Here is a 23,955-nt window from a genome sequence, read left to right as displayed (position 1 = left end):
CATTTTTTGTTTTTAGTTTTAATTTTTAAATTAACAGTATTGGTTGAACAAATTTCTTCTTCTTTTCCTTAATTATGACGATCGTTTATTTTGATTAATTAGTATCTAGTCTCATGGATCCTTCTGCAAGTTGTGGCATGTGCATGCTTTTTTAGTAGACAAAGTCCTAGCATACATGTTGGAGAATATCGATGTTTTATGAGTCTTTATTACTTTGAGATCAATTCGTTCACTCCATTCTATTTCAAGTATGTCCAAGCTCGCATGTTGTGCAAAGTGTCATGTATTTTTTATTTTTATTTTAGATTTCTTTTTATTTGTGTTCATCATAGTTCCTATAGCTTTCCCTTGTTTGGTCTAAAAGGGAACAAAATTAGGAAACATATTTGAATATTTGTAATGTATAATTGGGTGATGCGAAGTATTGGTAGTTTGTTTGTCTCTTAGCCATATATTTGAGTAGGAACTATGCTACGATGGATGTCATTAAGTGAGAGAAACCATGCTATGTGTGTGTGTGTTTGATTTATTTAATATTCAAATGATTAGTTTTATATATTTTAAAATTAGTTAAAAATATTTTTTTCTTTTAAATTACTCCAGATTCCTTGAGATCCATACCATAAGCAACCTTAAATTATATATATATATATATATATATATATATATATATATTTTTAGATATTTAAAATAAACGTAATTTTTTTATAAGATTCGTTGAATGGAAAGGAAGGTTCATCGACCAATTAGAATGTGTAATTGACTTTTACAAGAATTTGTTTTCTTTATAGAGAAATTCTACTGCCACACCAACTACTAAAGATGTGTGCTAATCTGCATTAATATCATATCATTGGTGTGCTGTTAGAAAATTTTGGTGCGGTCTTTGATTATCTCTTTTTATGATATACACTGATCAAAATACCCTATAAGGGTACTTTGGGTACATTGACTTTATCCAAAGGAACCCAATGCTTATGGCTATTATGAACTAATTTTTTTTTTTTTTAATAATCTTGATGCCTGAACAAGTAAATTGACTTTATCCAAAGGAACTCCCACACAAGTAAATTAAATTTGGGAAGCAAACAATTTTTGATGAAATTAAAAATACACTTAATTGAAAATTTGCAGAAATTGCCCTTCCGTCTTGACTTACCAAGTCAAATCAAATTAAAACTCCAAATATATTTGAAACCTTCACACATCACAGGGAAACTAGCTTCTATTTTTCTCAGTCAGACTTCATACATTAGTTTGATTAGAGGTAAATTGGCTTACGGTTCTTGATTCATATTTTGATCAAGTATTTGTGATCTCTAAGGTAGATTATATTTTGACTATCCTGTCAAGACACATATCCTACTTTTAAGTGGGGTGTTGAAAAAATTTCACCCACAATTATTAATTTTCTATTAAGGTAAATTAATATATAGATGCTAAATAATAAAAATCATATTTTATATATATCACAAATATTTAATTATTAAAAATAGATTATTTAGTTTCAAAAATAATTAAAACTGGATGACTTGGCTAAATTTTCTTAAACTTGACCGAGATTTTCAAAATATCATTAGGTGATTCATTTTGGATTTTGAGTGAGTCAATTTCACCGGTGATACACAATGAATTTCTTGTAATCCACCAAATTTTCATGGGCTCCTATAAGTTTCAAAACCATGGCATATGAACTCTCAGAAATATTGCTATGTGATCCACTTTAGTTCTTTGTCTCAAAAAATAAGGAAAGTAAATCAAATTCTTTCTTGATGAATGTAAGTGTTTGTTCTATAGAAATCATTGAGATGCTTATTATAGACAATGTAGTAGCTATTGTCATTAATTAATTTTTCAATTGTTATTATAATAATCAATTGAAATTATGCCCATGTGACGTTAATATTGAGCAAATATTTGTCTTTTCCCCCCTAAATTTCTTATTGTACAGCCTGACCCAAACTATGGGTCCAAGTGAACCATATTATTTAAATTAGTTACTTCCTATAACTATTATTGTATGTGGTACCATTTATTTATTATTATATTATTTTGAAGAAATCTAACATAGTTCAACAAATAGATGTCATTTCTAATGAAAATACTAGATGATTGAGGGGTAGTTTGATCAAAGGCATTTAAGTAGGTTCTGGTTGGAGAAATTGAAAAATAATATACATATCATAAGGATTGAAGAGTTTGAAGATGATTAATTTTTTGTGAAATGATCATGGTTTTGTTACAAATTAAAAAAATGGCATTATTGCCATTTGTTAGTAATTTATTAGAGAAGATTGAGATCAAGAGGACCATGTGATCAGTTTGGAACATAACTGTATCCCAACTATTCTTGGAAGGTAATTTCTAAAATATTTAAAGAATTGAGGGGCAACCACTGTACAGGGCCATTTACAATATATATATTTAAAGGTAATTGTTGGCCATTTGCCCCCACTCCACCCCATATATATATATATATATATATATATATATATATATATATATATATATATATATATGCTTTGGTAAAAGTAAAGCATTAAGAAATTCAATATGCATGCGACTAAATATTTAATTGTTGCGCACATGCTTTAGTGGTTGATTGAGCAGCCCGCCAGAGCTAAAAAAAAAAACAAAACAAAAAAACAAAAAAAAATAGTGATGCTAAATCAATGCTGTTTTTGGTCAATATCCCATTTTCTTTTCTGCCCATAGTGAAAAAAAAAAACTTTCTGATTTGATCACCTTGTGACATTCAAAAACATGATCCGATGCAATGGAGTTGTTGGGGACAAAATTATATGAACTTTCATTTTTTTTTTTTTCTTTTAAATAGTTATTTTTTACCGTTGAATTTTATTTTTAAATATCGGTGCTTGGTCGTCCATTTTAAACACGTTGGATCAAGCTCGAAAAACAATATGTTTTTAATTTCTTCTTTTCCTACTATGAATATTCTCATGAAATCTAAAAGGCTGTGTTGTTGGATTGTCAATGTGATAATTAATGTGGGCCCAATGACCCTTTTTAAGTTTTGAAATCTACAAAAATATATATGTGGGCAACATACAAGAGAGAGAAGATCTCTCTATTGTTGATGTCATTGCAACACATGGCAAATGTTTATTGGGTTGTGAGCCGACATGTCATTGGGCCTTTGGGGCGTTAGTCAAAAACGATGTTCATTTAGCATTTCTCAAAAAAAAACAAAAAAAACAAAAAACAAACAAACAAAATTGATTAACAAGTTGTCTTGGATGAGTCAAATAAAAACATTTTAAAAAGAATAAATTTTTTAATTTTTTATTCTGTACTAAAGTCTTGTACCCAAAGAAATAACTTTTTTGACATGTCTAGATGCATTTTTGAGCTCATGAAGAAAGTAGACAAGTTGATTAAATATTTTGTGGAGTTGACTTAATGACTTGATTCAATTTAATTTTTGGGGCCTATTCACCTCAAAATTCATTTAAGTCCACTTGGAAACATTTTAGTTAACTAGATGAATTTTAAAACTCTAACTTAAACATAAAAATTGTTAGTGAATCCAAAGACTATTTGACATGGGAGGGCACTGAAACAACCATTTTCAAATTTTTTAATTTGATGGTGCCTCATGATTCAATGGTTTTACCTAGGGAAAATTACTATAAGGACCCTTGTGGAAGAGTTTCTTTCTAAATGGTCCATAAGTTTTGGGTGTTAGCTTGACATGACATTTAGTAAATATTTTCCTTCTTAATGGTCCTTCATACTATCGAGTACATAATTTTTATTGTCGAACTCGACGCTTTTTTAATTACTGTCTAGTTCACCAATTTTATTAAATAAAAAGTGGGGAACTCAACACAGGTAAAACCCTCCCAATTTCAATTTATAAGTTTTTTCGACTAAAATACATGAAAAGATTGACTAAAAACTTGAGATAATGACTTGTTTAAATGATTTCAATCCAAAAGAACCAGTATACATCGATTTTCATTCAAAAACTAAGAAAAAAGGTGAAAAACCCCAAGTTTTTTACGTACATTTTCAAAAAATTTGAAAAAACCCTTGAAAATAGTTTTTTCTTCTTTCTTAAATCCTTTCTGACGAAATAGAATCTCTAAAACGTCATTGAGGTGTAAAAATCCAATTTTTGATGAATACGATGAGTTTGAACGGTTAAGGCATTCAATCATGAGAAATATCAGAAATGTCCTAGCAAGTAATCAAGCAAAACTTAGGGACTATTTAGAAAGAATTCCCTCTTCGAGAGTCCTTTAACTTGTTTTCCCTTTCATCTAGGTAGGACATCAGTGGGGTAATAGTGAAAGGAGGTTTGCTAGATTAGAATATCAAAATATTTATCTTCCTCATATGAAGACCATTTAACGATTTGGATCTAAGGATGATGAGTAAGGACAATGATTAAAATCGAAGTAAAAAAATTAAATCAACTATACTTATGCATCATTCTCATGTAACAATCAAATCTTTTTCTAGAAATCACTAATAAATCTAATTCTTCTAACGAACATTCACCAAGAATGGGGTAGGTGAAATTGCAATAAGGCAAGTTGGCTTAATTAATTAATAAGATTTTTTATGCTAAAGTATTACAGGCTCTCCTTGAGATCTACACCATTAGAAACCTTAAATCATATAATACACAAAGGTCATAACAACTCAAAATTTAATATTTGTTTTATTTATTCAATGGAGGGGAAAGTTCGTCCGCCAATTAGGATGTTTTGGCAGAATTTTCTAGTCATCCTTAAAAAGTAGGGGTAAAATATAAAATTGTCCTCAAGTTAGAAAATCCATTCTGACGAAATAGAGTCTTCAATTGAGGTGTCAAAATCCAATTTTTGGATGAATATGATGCGTTTGAATGGTTAGGGTATTCAATTATGAGAAATGTGGGAGATGAGGTCCAAGGACTATTGAGAAAGAAAAAGTTTATTAAATGTCATACCAAGCAACTGCTAAAAACTTAGGGATTATTTAAAAAGAATTCCCTTTGTGAGGGTCCTTTAACTAATTTTCCCTTTTATCTAGGGAGGATGTCAATGGGGTGATAATGAAAGGAGGTTGCTTGATTAAAATATCAAAATTATTGATATTCCTCGTATGAAAACCATTTAATGGTTTAGATCTAAGGATGATGAGTAAGGACAATAATTAAAATCAAAGTAAAAAAATTAAATCAATTATATTTACGCATCATTCTCAGGTAATAATTAAATCATTTTCTAGAAATCACTAATAAATCTAATTCTTTTAACGACCATTCACCAAGGATGGGGTAGGTGAAAAAAATGCAATGAGGCAAGTAGGCTTAAAAGATTACTAAACATCTTTTTCATGTTTTTGATAAACATATTTTTATCATATATTGTATGACCTAGTCCAATAATTATAAATATAATTTATTTAATCTTTGGAATTAGTGTCATATCTTAAAATTAATTAACAAGATTTTTTATTCTACAGTTTTACAAGCCCTCCTTGAGATCTACACCATATGAAACCTTAAGTTATATAATACATAAACGTCATAACAACTCTGAATTTAATATTTGTTTTATTTATTATTTTCTTAGATGATTAAAACAAACGACAACTCTTTTAGAAGATAATAATTGAATACAGAGGAAAATTCGTCCGCCAATTAGGATAGTTTGCTAGAATTTTTTCTAACATACGATTACCATAGACCAAAATACCCTAAAAGGGTAGCTTAAATTCTTTGTCAACAAGCGTGGACTATGAAGAATTTTCAATCCATCCTTTAAAAAGTAGGGGTAAAATAGGAAATTTTCCTCAAGTTAGAAACTAAAATGGGAAAAGGGAGAAAAAAACATTGAATGCTTAGGTGTATATGTCATTGAAATTTGAGGAGAAGAAGAAGGCTTGCTTGTTTGATCCATCAAAGAAGGGAAAATGGCGATCCATTCATGTTTCAATGCAACATCTGATGAAAACATGTATTCTTCACCAATTCCTTTGATTGGCTTATATACAGCGACAGCCACTTCGGTATGTTTTTTATTTATGATTTGTGATCTATTAAATGGGTTGCATTATAGGAAGCCATGGATTCCTTGTCGATTCTTCTCACTCAACTCACTTACACTCAGTCTTCTCGCCATAGCTACAAAGCTTCCTATAGATCTCACTAGTTCAATGCCTTCTGCTCAAGATCAACTATCCAAACTTACTGGCACTGTCTTAATATGCATTTCAATGAGTTTTTTCTCATCTTCACTCTCAACTCAGAGTGATTCTGAATGTTTTTCCAATATCATCTCCTTGAGCATTTTCGTAGTAACTGTGATTGTCAATGTTTGTATACAGATTTTCACTGGTGTGATTTTTTCATTCCTTGTAGAACATGTTATAATTATGTCCTGCATGCTATTATTACTCGGAGAGTTGTGGTCCTCGTTCAAACTAAATCCCCCTCTTGATATGTCCTCATATTCTAACACTGATGATCAACTTAAAAAGAGTGACCCTTCAAATTCAGAGAGTAAGAATATGGTACATAGATTGAAATTGTTTTATGTATCCCACTATAAAAAAAATGCTGAGATTGTAAGTGGCAATGAATTTTTTGTGTTCAGTATGGGCATGTTGTCCACACTTTGCACACTCGTTCTCTCGCAAGCCGCATTTCGATCACTTGTTCTTAAGGAGGTGGAGTTTCAATGTGGAGTTTCTGCTTATAAATGGTCAATGTGGATGGTGGTTTTAACTCAAATTTTCACTGTCTTAATAGGAAGTATAGCAAGTGTATTGAGATGGTGGTTTAGATTCAAAATCTATGAAGAAATAAAATTTTCTAATGTTTACTTCTTCCCTTCTTCCTGGGTTTCATCGTCTTTGATAAAGCTCCGCAGTCTAGCATTCTTCAAAATCTTTAGAATGAGCCTCATGTTTATCTTACAAACGATTGCAACGAATGGCCTGTGGATATTATTCATATTGAACATGGCATTGTTTGTCTTGGCTTATCTCTTATCTTTGGTGTTAATGGTGTGTTTGACGGCAATCTCTAAAGTTTGTTTTGGTAAACAAAGAAACAATGAAATAATCCATATGGATGTGCAAGAGTGGATACAAAGAAACGGTGAAAAAGAGATAAAGAGATTGATGGAGAAACATGAAAAGGATTATCCCACTCATCTAATCCAATTGCTTTCCCAAACTACTCCATCTGAAGAGTCAACTACCAATACAATGTCCTATTCATATGAGAACAAATTCTCTTGTCTTTTATTGGTAATCATTGCAAGAGTTGCTATCGTTGCTCTACCAGATACCCTTATTTCTTCTCTAGTTCAAAGCTTAGATGAAGTCTTCGAAATCATTTGTTTCATTGATGAGAAAGTGAATGCCAAAGACACAGATTGCAAGAGCAGATGTGCAACGGCAAAAGAACTGTGGATGAACAGGGACAATGCATGCCATTGGTTTCATACGAGATTCATCAAACCCACGGTTAAAAAATGTTATTCACCATCGTTTAAGAAATCTATGGATGGAGGTTCTCGATCGCAACTTCAATTGGACATACGTTGTGCACTTGGGATTATTAAAGAATTAAAAGTGACATCTGGTGAAACTTGGTGTTTCATTGATAAATATCTAAATCCAAGTGACGTTATAGACATCTTCTATGAGTTTGTCATCGGACATGAGCCTCAGAAAACATACACGTCAATCAACGAGTTATATGTTCACATGGAACACATATTTGTGGACATATTGCACTTTTTCCTCCCTCAACTCCCACTTGCCATATTCAAATATGTTCTCGAGGGTCCCATTATAGAACGTGAAGAAAGAGCAGGATTTGTCTTGAAATTCCTTTGCAAACTTGAACCGTTGGAGCATAAAATTCATTGGTCATTTCCAGATGGAACTGGCATTACTAGCTTTATAACAGTTGATCCTGCAATAGACACTCAGCGTATCGAGCCAGTGGAACAAAATGTAGATGTTACTCATACAATGAGTGAAGATTGTGAAATTCCAGAACTTGTTTGAACAACATGTCATGTAAGTACATTTTTTGTTTTATAGTTTTAATTTTTAATTTTACAGTATTTGTTGAACAAATTTCTTCTCTTTTTTCCTTAATTATGACGATCGTTTATTTTGATTTATTACTTATCTAGTCCCATGGATCCTTCTGCAGGTTGTGCCGTGTGCATGCTTTTTTAATAGACAGTGTCCTAGCATACATGTTGGAGAACATTGATGCTTTATGAGGCTTTATTACTTTAAGATCAGTTCATTCACTCCATTCTATTTAAAGTATGTCCAGGCTCGCATGTTGTGCAAAGTCTCACGTATTTTTTCTTTTTATTTTAAATTTCTTTTTATTTGTGTTCATCATAGTTCCTATAGCTTTCCCTTGTTTGGTCTAAAAGGGTACAAAATTAGGAAACATATTTAAATATTTGTAATGTATAATTGGGTGATGCGAAATATTGGTAGTTTGTTTGTCTCTTAGCCATATATCCGAGTAGGAACTATGCTACAATGGATGTTATTAAGTGAGAGAAACCATGCTATGTGTGTGTGTGTGTTTGTTTAATTTCTTTCAAATATATAAATAAGATTTATTTAATATTTAAATGATTTGTTTTATTTATTTTAAAATTTGTTAAAAATGTTTTTTCTTTTAAATTACTCCAGATTCCTTGAGATCCATACCATAAGCAACCTTAAATTATATAATATACAGAGGACATAAAAACTTTAAATTTAATATATATATATATATATATATATATATAGGGGGGGCGTTCAATGGCCAACTTTTTAGCAAACTTTTTGGCAAAACATTTTTCAAAACATGAGTTAGAGGTTTTGGAATGGGCTGATTTTTGGTGAGGATGATCTCTATGGTGAGGAGATCATCATCACCAAAACTCAGCCCATTCCAAAACTTCTAACCCCATCAAAAACAATTTACAAAAAATGGACGGTCCATGATTTTTCAACTGGTAAACATGGGTTAGAAGTTTTGGAATGGGCTGATTTTTGGTGAGGATGATCTACTCACCGTAGAGATCATCCTCACCAAAAATCAGCCCATTCCAAAACCTCTAACCCATGTTTTGAAAAATGTTTTGCCAAAAAGTTTGCTAAAAAGTTTGCCCTTGAACGCTACCCATATATATATATATATATATATATATATATGGGGGCAGTTCAACAACCCTAAAATTTGCCAAGTTTGGTGCCTATGGGTTAGAAGCTTTGGAATGAGCTGATTTTTTGTGAGGATGATCTCTATGATGAGGAGATCATCCTCACCAAAAATCAGCCTATTCCAAAACTTCTAACCCCATCAAAAGTGATTTACAAAAATTGGACGGTCCACGATTCTTCAACTTGTAAACTAGGGTTAGAAGTTTCAAAATGAGCTGATTTTTTGTGAGGATGATCTCTTCACCGTAGAGATCATCCTCACAAAAAATCAGCATATTCCAAAACTTCTAACCCCATCAAAAGTGACTTACAAAAAATGTTTGGCACAAAACTTGGCAAACTTTAGGGCTGCCGAACCGTTCCCTATATATATATATATATATATATATATATATATATATATATATATATATAGGGTAGCGTTCAATGGCAAACATTTTGGCAAAACATTTTTCAAAACATGAGTTAGAAGTTTTGGAATGGGCTGATTTTTGGTGAGGATGATCTCTATGATGAGGAGATCATCCTCACCAAAAATCAGCCAATTCCAAAACTTCTAACCCATGTTTACAAGCTGAAAAATAGTGAACCGTCTATTTTTTGTAAACTGTTTTTGATGCGGTTAGAAGTTTTGGAATGGGCTCATTTTTGGTGATGATGATCTCCTCACCGTAGAGATCATCTCACCAAAAATCAGCCCATTCCAAGACCTCTAACTCATGTTTTGAAAAATGTTTTGCCAAAAAGTTTGCCATTGAACGCCCCCATATATATATATGGGAGCGGTTCGGCAGCCCTAAAGTTTGCCAAACATCTTGCCAAACATTTTTTGTAAATCACTTTTGAATGGGTTAGAAGTTTTGGAATAGGCTGATTTTTTTGAGGATGATCTTTACGGTGAAGAGATCATCCTCACAAAAAATCAGCTCATTTTGAAATTTCTAACCCTTGTTTACAAGTTAAAGAATCGTGGATCGTCCTATTTTTGTAAATCACTTTTGATGGAGTTAGAAGTTTTGGAATAGGCTGATTTTTGGTGAGGATGATCTCCTCATCATAGAGATCACCCTAAAAAAAAATCGGCCCATTCCAAAGTTTCTAACCCATATTTTGAAAAATGTTTGGCACCAAACTTGGCAAACTTTAGGGCTGCTGAACCATCCCCATATATATATATATATAGATAATATTTTTAGATATTTAAAATAAACGTAATTTTTTTTTATAAGATTTCTTGAATGGAAAGGAAGGTTCATCGACCAATTAGAATGTGTAATTGATTTTTACAAGAATTTGTTTTCTTTATAGAGAAATTCTATTGCCACACCAACTTTTACTAAAAGCACCGAAAGATGTGTGCTAATCTTCATTAACATCATATCATTGGGGTGTTCTTAGAAAAATTTGCGTGCGGCCTTAGATTCTCTCTTTTTATAATATACAATGATCAAAATACCCTATAAGGGTACTTTGGGTATATTGACTTTCAGGGGCGGATTTAGAGAGGGGGCAATGGGGGCACTTGCCCCCATAAGAATTTTCAAACCTTCTTTGGAGTAATGAACTATTGCATCCCAATTTATTTTACACTCTTAGTTGCCCCCACAAAACAGTTTTCATTGTTATGTTGCCCTCACAAAAAAAATTACAATCTTCGTTGCCCTCACAAAAAAACTTTTACTCTTACATTGCCCCCACATGAGTTAAATCCTGGCTCCGCCCCTGTTGACTTTATCCAAAAGAACCCAATGCTTATGGCTATTATGAACTATTTTTTTATTATTGGTAATCTTGATGCCTGCACAAATAAATTGACTTTATCCAAAGGAACTCCTGCACAAGTAAATTAAATTTGGGAAGCAAACCATTTTAGATGAAATTACAAAATAAACTTAATTGGAAATTTGCTGAAATTGCCCTTCCATCTTGACTTACCAAGTCAAATAAAATTAAAACTCAAAATATATTTGAAACCTTCACATATCATAGGGAAACTAACTTTAATTTCTCTCAGTCAGACTTCATACATTACTTTGATAAGAGGTAAATTGGCTTACGGTTCTTGATTCATATTTAGATCAAGTATTTGTGATCTCTAAGGTAGATTATATTTTGACTATCCTGTCAAGACACATATCCTACTTTTAGGTGGGGTGTTGAAAAAATTTCACCCACAATTATTAATTTTCTATCAAGGTGAATTAATAGATGCTAAATAAAAAAAATCATATTTTATATATATCACAAATATTTAATTATTAAGAATAGATTATTTTGTTTCAAAAATAATTAAAACCGGATGACTTGGCTAAATTTTCATAAACTTGACCAAGATTTTCAAAGTATCATTAGGTGATTCATTTTGGATCTTGAGCGAGTCAATTTCACTGGTGATACACAATGAATTTCTTGTAATCCACCAAATTTTCATGGGCTCCTATAAGTTTCAAAACCATGGCATATTGTAGACACCCCATTTTTGCACTCGCCTGATTAATCAACTCATCAACCTGATCGCAACGATTCCCAATGATGGATGTTTATTCCAATGCTTTATTTTGTTATCAGATATGTTTCAAAAATCCGGATGAGGTATCTCGAACTGACAAAACCTTAGAAATCACGCTACGCTAGGAAAATACAATCCCAGAAACGTAGAAATCATCATCTTGCAAACAAAAAGAAGTTTCACGATAAAAATCACTAAAAATTGATCAAATTACCAAAATACCCCTAACATCAAAACAATCCTAGAGCCTACATTACGCTTAGGAAAACTCATTCAAACACATAAAACAACAAATTGAAATCAAATAAATCATTTCGCCAATTTTCATAGAATTCGACAAAATTACAAAAATGCCCCTCATCACGTTCACGACCATTTCATACAAAAATTTTCATAAATGACACAAACTAATATTTCCATTGAATGCCTTACGAAAAATCGATTCTAAAACATCCTGGAACATTGAAAAATGACTTAAAACGTAAAAAATCATCTCCGAGGGCAAAATGATAATTTCACAATTTTAATAATTAAAAATTTTAAAATTAATAAATAAATCATTAAATAATGTAAAGTGAAATATTAATAAAATTAATTTTAAAATTTGAACCAAAAAATCAATCAATCAGGCTTTCAGGCAAAATTGTTGATGATTCGCAAGATATTTCTTTAAGGACCCCTCCATTTGGGGGTCCAAAGAATTAAAGATATAATAGAGGGGGGTTCTCTAAAAATTTAAAGTCAATCAAGAAAGACTAAAAGTCAAGATATTAAAGTCAATCAAATAAGACTAAAGTCAAAATTAAAGTCAATTAAGTAAGACAAAAGTCAAGTATTAAAGTCAATCTCATAAGACTAAAGTCAAAACCCTAATCTAAACTAACAAGTCAATCTCATAAGACTAAAGTCAAAATCCTAAGTCAAAACCCTAATTTAAACTAATCAAGTCAATCTCTTAAGACTAAAAGTCAAAACCCTAAATTAAAACCCTAAAGGCTAAGTCAATCTCATGAAACCAAAGTCTAAACCCTAATTGAAACCATAAAAAGAAACTCTAATCAAACCCTAATTCTCCTAAAAAACTTTATAAATAGGAGCCTCCACACCCTATTTTCGTATAAAAGAAAAAATCCTAGAAAAAGTAAGTGAAGAAGCCTCCACAACACCCCAAAAACCCTAATTTTGAAACCCCAACTCCTTACCTAACACCCTTACTTCGATTTCAGGCTAAAAAACACCTAGGAACCTCTCAAAAACACCCCAAAAATCCACAACAAATTCGAAGCACCTAGATCCAAGAAGGAGATACCTTACCTCGGAGATCAGAAATCAGGTCCGGAGACAGAACGAAGTAAGGAGTACGGTACAAAGAGCCGTTTTCACCAGATCTGAGGGAATAGCACTTTTGCAGATCGAAGATAAGATTTTTTCGTTATTTTTTAATCTAGTTTTGTCATTAGCAATGTAGTTTTATTTGGGATAAGTAGAGACCGGCATTGGCCGGGCGGGGTTGGTGCCTAACACCTTCGAACCCCGTAACATGATCCCCGAATTCAGATTTTCTGTAGTAGATTAGTTTATTATCCGTTTTAGAGTCAGTTTGGTTCCTAGAACATAATAACTAGGTGGCGACTCCCAAACTTCAAGGGTCAAAAGTGGATCCGCATACCCCGCGGATCGAGGGCGCTTTCACATATGAATACTCAGAAATATTGCTATGTGATCCACTTTAGTTCTTTGTCTCAAAAAATAAGGAAAGTAAATCAAATTCTTTCTTGATGAACGTAAGTGTTTGTTCTATAGAAATCATTGAGATGCTTACTATTGACAATGTAGTACATATTGTCATCAATTAATTTTTTCAATTGTTATTATAATAATCAATTGAAATTATGCCCATTTGAAGTTAATATTGAGTGAATATTTGTCTTTTCCCCCTAAATTTCTTATTGTACAGCCTGACCCAAACTATGGGTCCAAGTGAACCATATTATTTAAATTAGTTACTTTCTATAACTATTAGTGTATGTGGCACCATTTATTTATTTATTTACTATTATATTCTTTTGAAGAAATCTAACATAGTTCTAATAGATAGATGTCATTTCTAATGTAAATACTAGATGATTGAGAGGTAGTTTGATCAAAGGCATTTAAGTAGTTTCCATAAGTTTGTTTTGTGGTTGGAGAAATTGAAAAATAATATACATATCATAAGGATTGAAGAGTTTGAAGATGATTAATTTTTGTGAAAAGATCATGGTTTTGATTACAAATTAAAAGATCAAGAGGAGCATGTGATCAGTTTGGAACAGAGCTGTATCCCAATTATTCTTCGAAGGTAATCTCTAAAATATTTAAAGAATTGATGGGCAACCACTGTACATGAGTATTTATAATATTTGAAAAGTTAAGGTTGGCCATTTGCCACCACTCCACCCCATAAATATATATATATATATATATATATATATATATAGAGGGAAATGTTCAACACCCTAAGTTTTACCCTATACTTTAACAAACGTGTTTTGTCCTACATGGGTTAGAAGTTTTGGAATGGGCTGATTTTTGGTGACGATGATCTTTATGATTAGAAGATCATTCTTACCAAAAATCATCCCATTCGGAAATTTTTAGCCCCATGTTTACAAGTTGAAAAATCGTGGACCGTCCATTTTTTGTAAATCATTTTTGATGGGGTTAGAAGTTTTGGAATGAGCTGATTTTTGGTGAGGAGATCATCCTCACCAAAAATCAGCCGTTCCAAAACTTCTTACCTATGTAGGACAAAACAATTAGGGTAAAGTGTAGGGTAAAGCGTAGGGTGCCGAACATTTCCCTATATATATATATATATATAACTGCTTTGGTAAAAGTAAAGCAATATTAAATTTGATATGCAACGACTAAATATTTGATGTTCAGCACATGCTTGGGTGGTTGATTGAGCAGCCCGCCAAAGCGAAAAATAAAATAAATAGTGATGCTAAATGAACGTTGTTTTTGGCCAACGTCCCTTTCTCTTCTTTGCCCATAGCGAAAAAAAAACAAACTTTCTGATTTGATCACCTTGTGACATTCAAAAACATGATCCGATGCAATGGAGTTGTAGGGGACAAAATTATATGAACTTTGATTTTTTTTTATTCTTCTTTTAAATAGTTATTTTTCACTGTTGAATTTTATTTTTAAATAATGGTGTTTGGCCGTCCATTTTGAACACGTTGGATCAAGCTCGAAAAACAATATTTTTTTAATTTCTTTTGCTTTTGCTAAGAATACTTTCATGAAATCTAAGAGGCTGTGTTGTTGGATTGTCAATGTGATAATCAATGTGGGCCCAACGACCCTTTTTAAGTTTTGAAATCTACAAAAATAAATATGTGGGCACCATGCAAGCGAGAGAAGCTCTTTCAATTGTTTGTTGGGTTGTGAGCCAACATGTCATAGGGCCTCTGGGGCATTGGCCAAAAACGACATTCATTTAGCATTCTCAAAAAAAAAAAAAAAAATTGATTAAGGAGTTGTCTTGGATAAGTCAAATAAAAATATTTTAAAATGAATAAATTTTTTTAATTTTTTATTCTGTATAAAAGTCTTGTACCCAAATAATTAGCTTTTTTGATATATCTAGATGCATTTTTTGGCTCATGAAGAAAGCAGACAAGTTGATTAAATATTTTGTGGAGTTGAGTTAATGACTTGATTCCATTTAATTTTGGGGGTCTATTCACCTCAAAATTCATTTAAGTTAAGTCCACTTGGAAACATTTTAGTTAACTCGATGAATTTTAAAACTCTAGCTTAAACAGTGAAATTGTTAGTGAATCTAAAGAATATTTGACATGGGAGGGCAATGAAGCAACTGGTTTCAAATTTTTTAATTTGATGGTGCCTCATGATTCAATGGTTTTACCTACGGAAAATTACTTTAAGGACCCTAGCGGAAGAGTTTCTTTCTAAATAGTCTATGAATTTTGGGTGTTAGCTTGACATGACATTTAGTAAATATTTTCTTTCTTAATGGTCCCTTGTACCATCGAGTTCATAATTTTTATTGTCGAACTCGACGCTTTTTTAATTACTATGTAGTTCACCGATTTTTTTTAATTAAAAGTCATCTGATCGACGCATTTTCAAATATTTTATTAAATATGAACTCCAAATTTCATATTTGTTTTATTTATTATTTTTTAGATAATTAAAACAAATAACAACTCTTTTACAAGAGGAGCATGTGATCAGTTTGGAACATGGCTATATCCCAACTACTCTTTGGAAGGTAATCTCTAAAACATTTAAAGAATTGTGCACCCCCCCCCCCCCCCATGTATATATATATATACATGAGGGGGGGGGGGGGGTTGCACCTGAACTTTTCAAATATTGTAAATAACCCTGTATAATGGTTGCCCCTCAATTCTTTAAATGTTTTAGATATATATATATATATATATATATAATAATGAAATTCGGTATGCATGCAACTAAATATCTAATCATTGAGCACATGCTATGGTGGTTGAATAAGCAGCCCGCTAGGGCAAAAAAAAGATAAGATAAACAAAAAAAATAGTAATGCTGTTTTTGGCCAACGCCACTTTCTCTTTTTTGCCCGTAGTGAAAAAGAGCAAACTTTCTGATTTGATCATTTTGTGACATTCAAAACCAAGATCTGATGCAATGAATAAAAACAAGGAGTTGTATTGGATGAGTCAAATAAAAACATTTTAAACTGAATAAAATTTTTCATATTTTATTTTGTACAAAAGTCTTGTACCCAAATAATTAACTTTTTTGATATGTCTAGATGCATTTTCGAGCTCATGTAGAAAGTAGACGAGTTGATTAAATATTTTGTAGGAGTTGAGTTAATGACTTGATTCCATTTAATTTTGGGGGCCTATTCACCCCAAAATTCATTCAAGTCCACTTGGAAACATTTTAGTTAACTCGATGAATTTTAAAACTCTAGCTTAAACAATGAAATTCTTAGTGAATCCAAAGAATAGGTGACATGGGAGGGCATTGAAGCAACGAGTTTCAAATTGTTTTATTTGATGGTGCTTCGTGATTCAATGGTTTTACCTAGGGAAAATTACTTTAAGGACCCTTGTGGAAGAGTTTTGTTCTAAATAGTCCCTAAGTTTTGGGTGTTAGGTTGACATGACATTTAGTAAACATTTTCTTTCTTAATGGTCCCTCATACTATCGAGCTCATAATTTTTATTGTTGAACTCGATGTTTTTTCATTTAATGTCAAATTCCCTTTTTTTTTTTATTGTCGAACTCGACACCTTTTTAATTATTGTCTAATTCACCGATTTATTAAATAAAAAGTTGTGAACTCAACACTACTAAAACCCAACCATTTTCAATTTTTGAGTTTTTTCAACTAAAATCCATGAAAAGATTGACTAAAAACTTGAGATAACGACTTCTTTAAATGATTTTCACCCAAAAGAACTATTATACATCGATTTTCTTCCAGAAACTAAGAAAAAAGTGAAAAAAAAACCCCTAGTTTTTTATGTATAGCTTCAAAAAATTTGAAAAAACCCTTGAAAATAATTTTTTCTTCCGTCTTAAATCCTTTTTGACGAAAAAGAATCTCCGAAACTCAATTGAGGTGTAAAAATCGAATTTTTGGATAAATAAGATGAGTTTGACCGGTTAGGGCATGCATTCAATTGTGAGAAATGTGGGAAATGAGGTGCATGGACTATTTAGAAAGAAAATTTTATTAAATGTCCTACCAAGTAACCGCTGAAAACTTAGGGACTATTTAGAAAGAATTCCCTCTACAAGGGTCCATTAACTAGTTTTCCCTTTTATCTAGGTTGGACGTCACTGGGGTAATACTGAAAGAAATTTTCTAGATTAGAATATGAAATCATTGATCTTCCTCTTATGAAGACCATGTAACGGTTTGGATCTAAGGATGATGAGTACGGACGATAATTAAAATCAAAGTAAAAAATGAAATCAATTATATTTATGCATTATTCTCATGTTACAATAAAATTATTTTCTAAAAATCACTAATAAATCTAATTCTTTAATGAACATTCACCAAGGATGGGGTAGGTGAAAAAATTGCAATGAGGCAAGTTCGCTTAAAAGATTACTAATGAGCTGTTTCATTTTGGTACATATTTTTCATGTTTTTGATAAACATATTTTTATCATATATTGCAATTCCAGATTTTGACAAATACCCGGTATGACTTAGGTCAATAATTATAAATAAATTTATTTAATCCTTGGAATTAGTGTCATATTTTAAAATTAATTAACAAGATTTTTATTCTAAAGTATTACAAGATCTCCTTGAGATCTACACCATATGAAAGCTTAAATTATATAATACACTGGTCCTAACAACTCCAAATTTAATATTTGTTTTATTTATTATTTTCCTAGATTTTTAAAACAAACGATTCTTTTACAAGATATAATATGTGTGTTTTACAAATGTGTTTAATTATTTATGAGGTTGAGGATCTTCGGGAAGAAATTTTAAGTCATAGATTTTAGAGTAATTAAAGGTCAAGTTGTGAAAATTCTGTTTTGCATTTTATTTATTTATTTAAAAGATGTTAAATTTTGAATATCCAGAATTACCATTGAACTATAATAGTAGATCTCGAAATTTTCTCTCACCCCTTGGTTTTGGATCGTGATTTGGATCTTGGGTGATGGTTGTGAACTTCCAGGATCAAGAGTGTGACACTTATTATCCAAGCTCTCCATAAATTCTTCTATAACATGTCCTACCTCACTTTCAAAGCAAATCTCTCTTCCGTTTGACCTAAACAAAATCACAAATTCTGAAGTTCATATAACATGCATCTTCAAAACCACCCAACAAGAATGGTATCCCAAAGAAAGAAAAAGTAGAAAGAAGTAAAGTACCGATTATTTTCATCCTTGCCTTAATCATTTGAAGAAAATCCTAGATTGTTTTATTCAAAATTCTCTCATTTTGTATCTCCTAAAAAAATCATATATTTCATTAAAATTTGAAGGTTGAAGCAGATATAATATCTTAAGGTTGAAGATGATTGTTTTGAAGAAATTAAATCAAGAGCCGAAGATGTGATTGATTTTCAGGGGAAAAAGAAGGGCATTTCAAACCTTCACATGGTCAAAATTTTTATTTTGCACTGTTAATAACAAAGTCATTTTTAATGTATTTAATAATAGTTTTTTAACCGTTTAAAAACTAAATTCTCAACCAAAAACACTTTTTTTATTTAATAGTCTAGAAATATGTATTCTCCCGAAAAATAAGATGATTTTACAACATATTTTGATAATATATATATCATAAGGATTGTAGAGCCTGAAGATGATTATTTTTTGTGAAAAGATCAAGGTTTTGACCACAAATTAAAAATATGGCATTATTGTCATTTGTTAGTAGTTTATTAAAGAAGATTGAGATCAAGAGGAGCATGTGATCAGGGTGGCCATTTGCACCCTCTCCACCCCATATATATATATATATATATATATATATATATATATATATATATATATATCACTGCTTTGTAAAAGTAAATAATTATGAAATTTAGTATGCATGCGACTAAATATTTAATTGTTGATGAGCACATGGTAGGGTGGTTGTATGAGCAGCCTGCCAAAGTCAAAAAACAAAAAAAAGAGTGGTGCTAAATGGACGTTATTTTTTGCGAACGTCACTTTCTCTTTTTTGCCCATAGTGAAAAAAGCAAACTTTCTGATTTGACCATCTTGTGACATTCAAAAACATGATCCGATGCGAAGGAGTTGTAGGAGACAAAATTAAATGAACTTAATTTTTTTTATTTTAAAAATAGTTATTTTTTACCGTTGAATTTTATTTTTAAATATGGGTGCTTGGTGGCCATCCATTTTGAACACGTTGGATCAAGCTCGAAAAACAATATATATTTTTAATTTCTTTATTTTTTTTACAATGAATATTTTCATGAAATCTAAAAGATTGTATTGTTGGATTGTCAATGTGATAATCAATGTGGGCCCAACGACCCTTTTTTAAGTTTTGAAATCTACAAAAATAAATATGTGGGCAACGAACAAGAGAGAGAAGCTCTCTCTATTGTTGATGTCATTGTGTCATATGTCAAACATGTGTTGGGCTGTGAGCCAACATGCCATAGGGCCTCTGGGCGTTGGCCAAAAACGATGTCCATTTAACATTTCTCAAACAAACAAACAAACAAAATTAACTAAAGAGTTGCCTTGGATGAGTCAAATAAAAATATTTTAAAATGAATAAATTTTTTATTTTGTACAGAAGTCTTGTACCCAAATAATTAACTTTTTTGACATGTCTAGATGCATTTTCGAGCTCGTGAACAATATAGACGAGTTGATTAAATATTTTGTGGAGTTGAGTTAATGATTTGATTCCTTTAACTTTGGGGGCCTATTCATCTCAAAATTCATTCAAGTTTAGTCCACTTGGAAAAATTTTAGTTAACCCGATGAATTTTAAAACTCTAGCTTAAACAATGAAATTGTTAGTGAATCCAAAGAATATTTGACATGGGAGGGCACTAAAGCAACCAGTTTCAAATTTTTTTATTTGATGGTGCCTCATAATTCAATGGTTTTACCTAGGGAAAATTATTTTAAGGAACCTCGCGGAAGAGTTTCTTTCTAAATAGTCCCTAAGTTTTGGATGTTAGCTTGATATGACATTTAGTAAATGTTTTCTTTCATAATGGTCTCTCGTACTATTGAGTTCAGAATTTTTATTGTCGAACTCGATGCTTTTTTTATTACTGTCTAGTTCATCAATTTTATTAAATAAAAAGTGGTGAAATCAACACTGGTAAAACCCACCCATTTCAATTTTTAAGCCTTTTCGACTAAAATACAAGAAAAGATTGACTAAAAACTTGAGATAATGACTTGTTTAAATGATTTTAACCGAAAAGAACCATTATACATCAATTTTCATCCAAAAACTAAGAAAAAAGTGAAAAAACCCCTAGTATTTTACGTACATCTTCAAAAAATTTGAAAGAAGCCTTGAAAATGATTTTTTTCTTCTTTCTTAAATCCTTTCAGACGAAATAGAATCTCTAAAACTCGATTGAGGTGTAAAAATCCAATTTTTGGATGAATACGATGAGTTTGAACGGTTAAGGCATTCAATCGTGAGAAATGTGGGAAATGAGGTGCATGGACCATTTAGAAAGAAAAATTTATTAAATGTCATGCCAAGTACCTGTTGAAAACTTTGGGACTATTTAGAAAGAATTCCTTCTGCGAGGGTCCTTTAACTAGTTTTCCCTTTTATCTAGGTAGAACGTCAGTGGGGGTAATAATGAAAGGAGGTTGCTAGATTAGAATATCAAATTGTTGATCTTCCTCATATGAAGACCATTTAACGGTTTGGATCTAAGGATGATGAGTAAGGACAATAATTAAACTCAAAGTAAATGTTAAATCAATTATATTTATGCATTATTCTCATGTAGCAATCAAATTATTTTCTAGAAATCACTAATAAATCTAATTCTTTTAATGAACATTCACCAAGGATGGGGTAGGTGAAAAAATTGCAATGAGGCAAGTTGCTTAAAAGATTACTAATGAGCACTTTCATTTTGGTACATCTTTTTCAAGTTTTTGATAAACATATTTTTATCATATATTGCAATTCCAGATTTTGAAAAATACCCCGTATGACCTAGTTCAATAATGATAAATAAAATTTATTTAATCTTTGGAATTCGCGTCATATTTTAAAATTAATTAACAATTTGTGTCATATTTTAAAATTAATTAACAATTCCAGATTCGTGTCATATTATTTCAAAACTAGTTATCTTATTAATGATGATGTTGACGATGAAAATGAGATGATTAAGAAAAAGATGGCGGTGGTGGTTACGAGTATGATGATGAGGAGGAGGGCATCAAGTCTTCTACGATTAATCAATAAGGGATATGTCATCGCTATGAATTTAAAATAGGACTAAAAATAGGTTGAATATGAGCATATTCATGTCTATATCTGAATTTTTTTTAATTTGGATACGGATTCGTATATGTACCTGACTTAAAGCTTATTAGTTAAAATCATATTCGAATCATTTTTCTTTCACACTCGTATCTTGATCCGACCCAACCAAATTACTTGATCCAGGTTGGTTGGGTCAAATAATTTCAGGCTTATCAACATTTTTTTGGCAATATTTCTTTTTTAATTATTGCACTATTCTATTTTACCATTAATTTTTATTTTATAAGAATTCATGTTATATTAAAATATTCGAAGAACGATATTTCGAAAAAATATAATTTTTAAAGTAATATATCATTCGAATGTAGGTGGATACATGGGTGGATCTGTATCTGACTCGGATTGCATATTCGACTCATTTTTATTCGAATGTAGTCTAAGGAATCAAACTTGCTAAATTTAGATTCCGATCACTTAGATTTCAAATAAAATCTAAATCATTGTACATGTGATACTCAATTATGTATGTGTACACGTGATTTCAACCCTATTAGGTTGAGTTACAAAATCATTACACATTCCTACTACGTCATTGTACACGTGACCATCGAAATCAACTATATTAGACAGCTTGGTTGATGTTGGCCATCCATCGAAATGAGGGGGCAACAATGGCTTGGAACCTACTGCCTACATTTTGCATCTGCTATCTATGATAACACCCCACTCCCACCAATATCAGACCACTGCCCAACAACCCCACCTTTGCATATTCTTCTTATATGTTATTCTGTTTTCTTTCCCCTTATATGTTTGTTTCTTCTTGTCTGCTCTTTTCTGTTGGAAAATGTTGTTGGTTGTTTTTTGTTGATTTGTTGCATCTAGTAACCATTATTGTGGTTTAAGGTGGAAGAGGTTTTTTAAAAGGGATCTTAGTTTAGGGATGGGTAGAATTGACTTTTTATAAATTGGAGGATGAGGCTTCTTGTAGATAGGTAGCTTTTTAAATATTGGGATTAGTGGTAGGAGTGGCTTTTTGTGCATTGGCAAAGAAGGAAACACTAACGGATGAGCAAAAATAAAAGAAATTAGTGGTAGGAGTGGCTGATTGAGTGATACTAATGGTGGCAACTCTTTTTGGAAAAAGAGTAGGTGCTGGAAAAAGGCTTTGAGAAAGTATTCAGTGCTGCTGACACGAAATAATAACGAAGAGCTGTTTCACTCTCAACCATTGGATTGGAAGAGTCAATCTGGGTGGTTGTGCAGCTATTTGTCAGCATTGAATCGACGGTAAAGTTCGATCCACGAATCTTCTTTCTATCCAACGAATTGCGAGTCATCACCATCAAAAAGTTAATGTGGTTTTGTTTTCTTTCTTTAGTGCACCATTATTGGAGAAGCAGCCATGGTCAAAGGTCTTAGGTTAGAGATTATTAAATATGTGAATTTTTCGTTTTTTCTGTTTTCTTAGGTGCAAATCTCTAAGCTTTGAGATGTGATGCCTTGAGATTTGCATTGAAATAAATCACAGATCCAAGCTACATTGTTCATGGGTGTACGTTGTTCATGGGTGTACATTTAATTTCTTTGGATTTTTCATGATTTGTAGAATTGTTTTGCCTTCTAAATAAGACTTACACTTAGTACTGCCTTCAGCCTTGAGGCTTACACCTCTCCTCACACTAGTCGGATAACAGGAGAAGCCCGACCAGTGGCAAAAAGGAAAGGAGATACGGTGATAGGAGGGACTTTGAATGAGAACGGGGTGTTTTACATGTTCAGGTTACAAGAGTTTGGCTCTGAGAGTGCTCTGTCACAGATTGTTCGACTTGTCGAATCTGCACAGATGGCCAAAGCTCCTGTGCAGAAGTTTGCTGATCGTATCTCGAAGTATTTTGTGCCTCTGGTAAGAATATAACTTTTTCCTCTCTTTCTTGTTTGGTCGATGTATTATTTTGTTTCAAGTCTTGAACAATAATTAATATTTCATATTTTCAGGTTATTTGGTTGATGGGCAGGTAGTTGGAGTAATAGCCATACCCGATCCATTAAAACCACGGGCGCTCGAGATGTTATATCCATTCTCAAGTCCATGAATGTGAGGAGCATTATGGTGACAAGTGACAATTGGGGCACGACACATTCCATTGCTAAGGAGGTTGGGATTGAGATTGAGAATGTTGTTGCTGAGCCAAGCCTGACCAAATAGCAGAGAAAGTAAAAGAGTTACAGGTAGCAATATGAATCGCTG

The 23,955-nt window shown here is 31.8% G+C and overlaps 1 protein-coding gene across 2 annotated transcripts in view; it reads right to left on the bottom strand.

The window, feature by feature from the left end:
* The window catches only part of LOC147405803 (diphthine--ammonia ligase-like), a 113,094-nt gene that overhangs the window by 61,832 nt on the left and 27,307 nt on the right, over nt 1-23,955 (bottom strand). The gene's annotated exons all lie outside the window — the stretch shown is intronic.

Source organism: Akebia trifoliata, chromosome 3 (assembly GCF_017979445.1).
Source record: "Akebia trifoliata isolate Shusen 1 chromosome 3, ASM1797944v1, whole genome shotgun sequence".
Taxonomy (NCBI): domain Eukaryota; kingdom Viridiplantae; phylum Streptophyta; class Magnoliopsida; order Ranunculales; family Lardizabalaceae; genus Akebia; species Akebia trifoliata.
The sequence above is the reverse complement of the archived record's forward strand: the minus strand, read 5'-3'. Positions and strand labels throughout refer to the sequence as shown.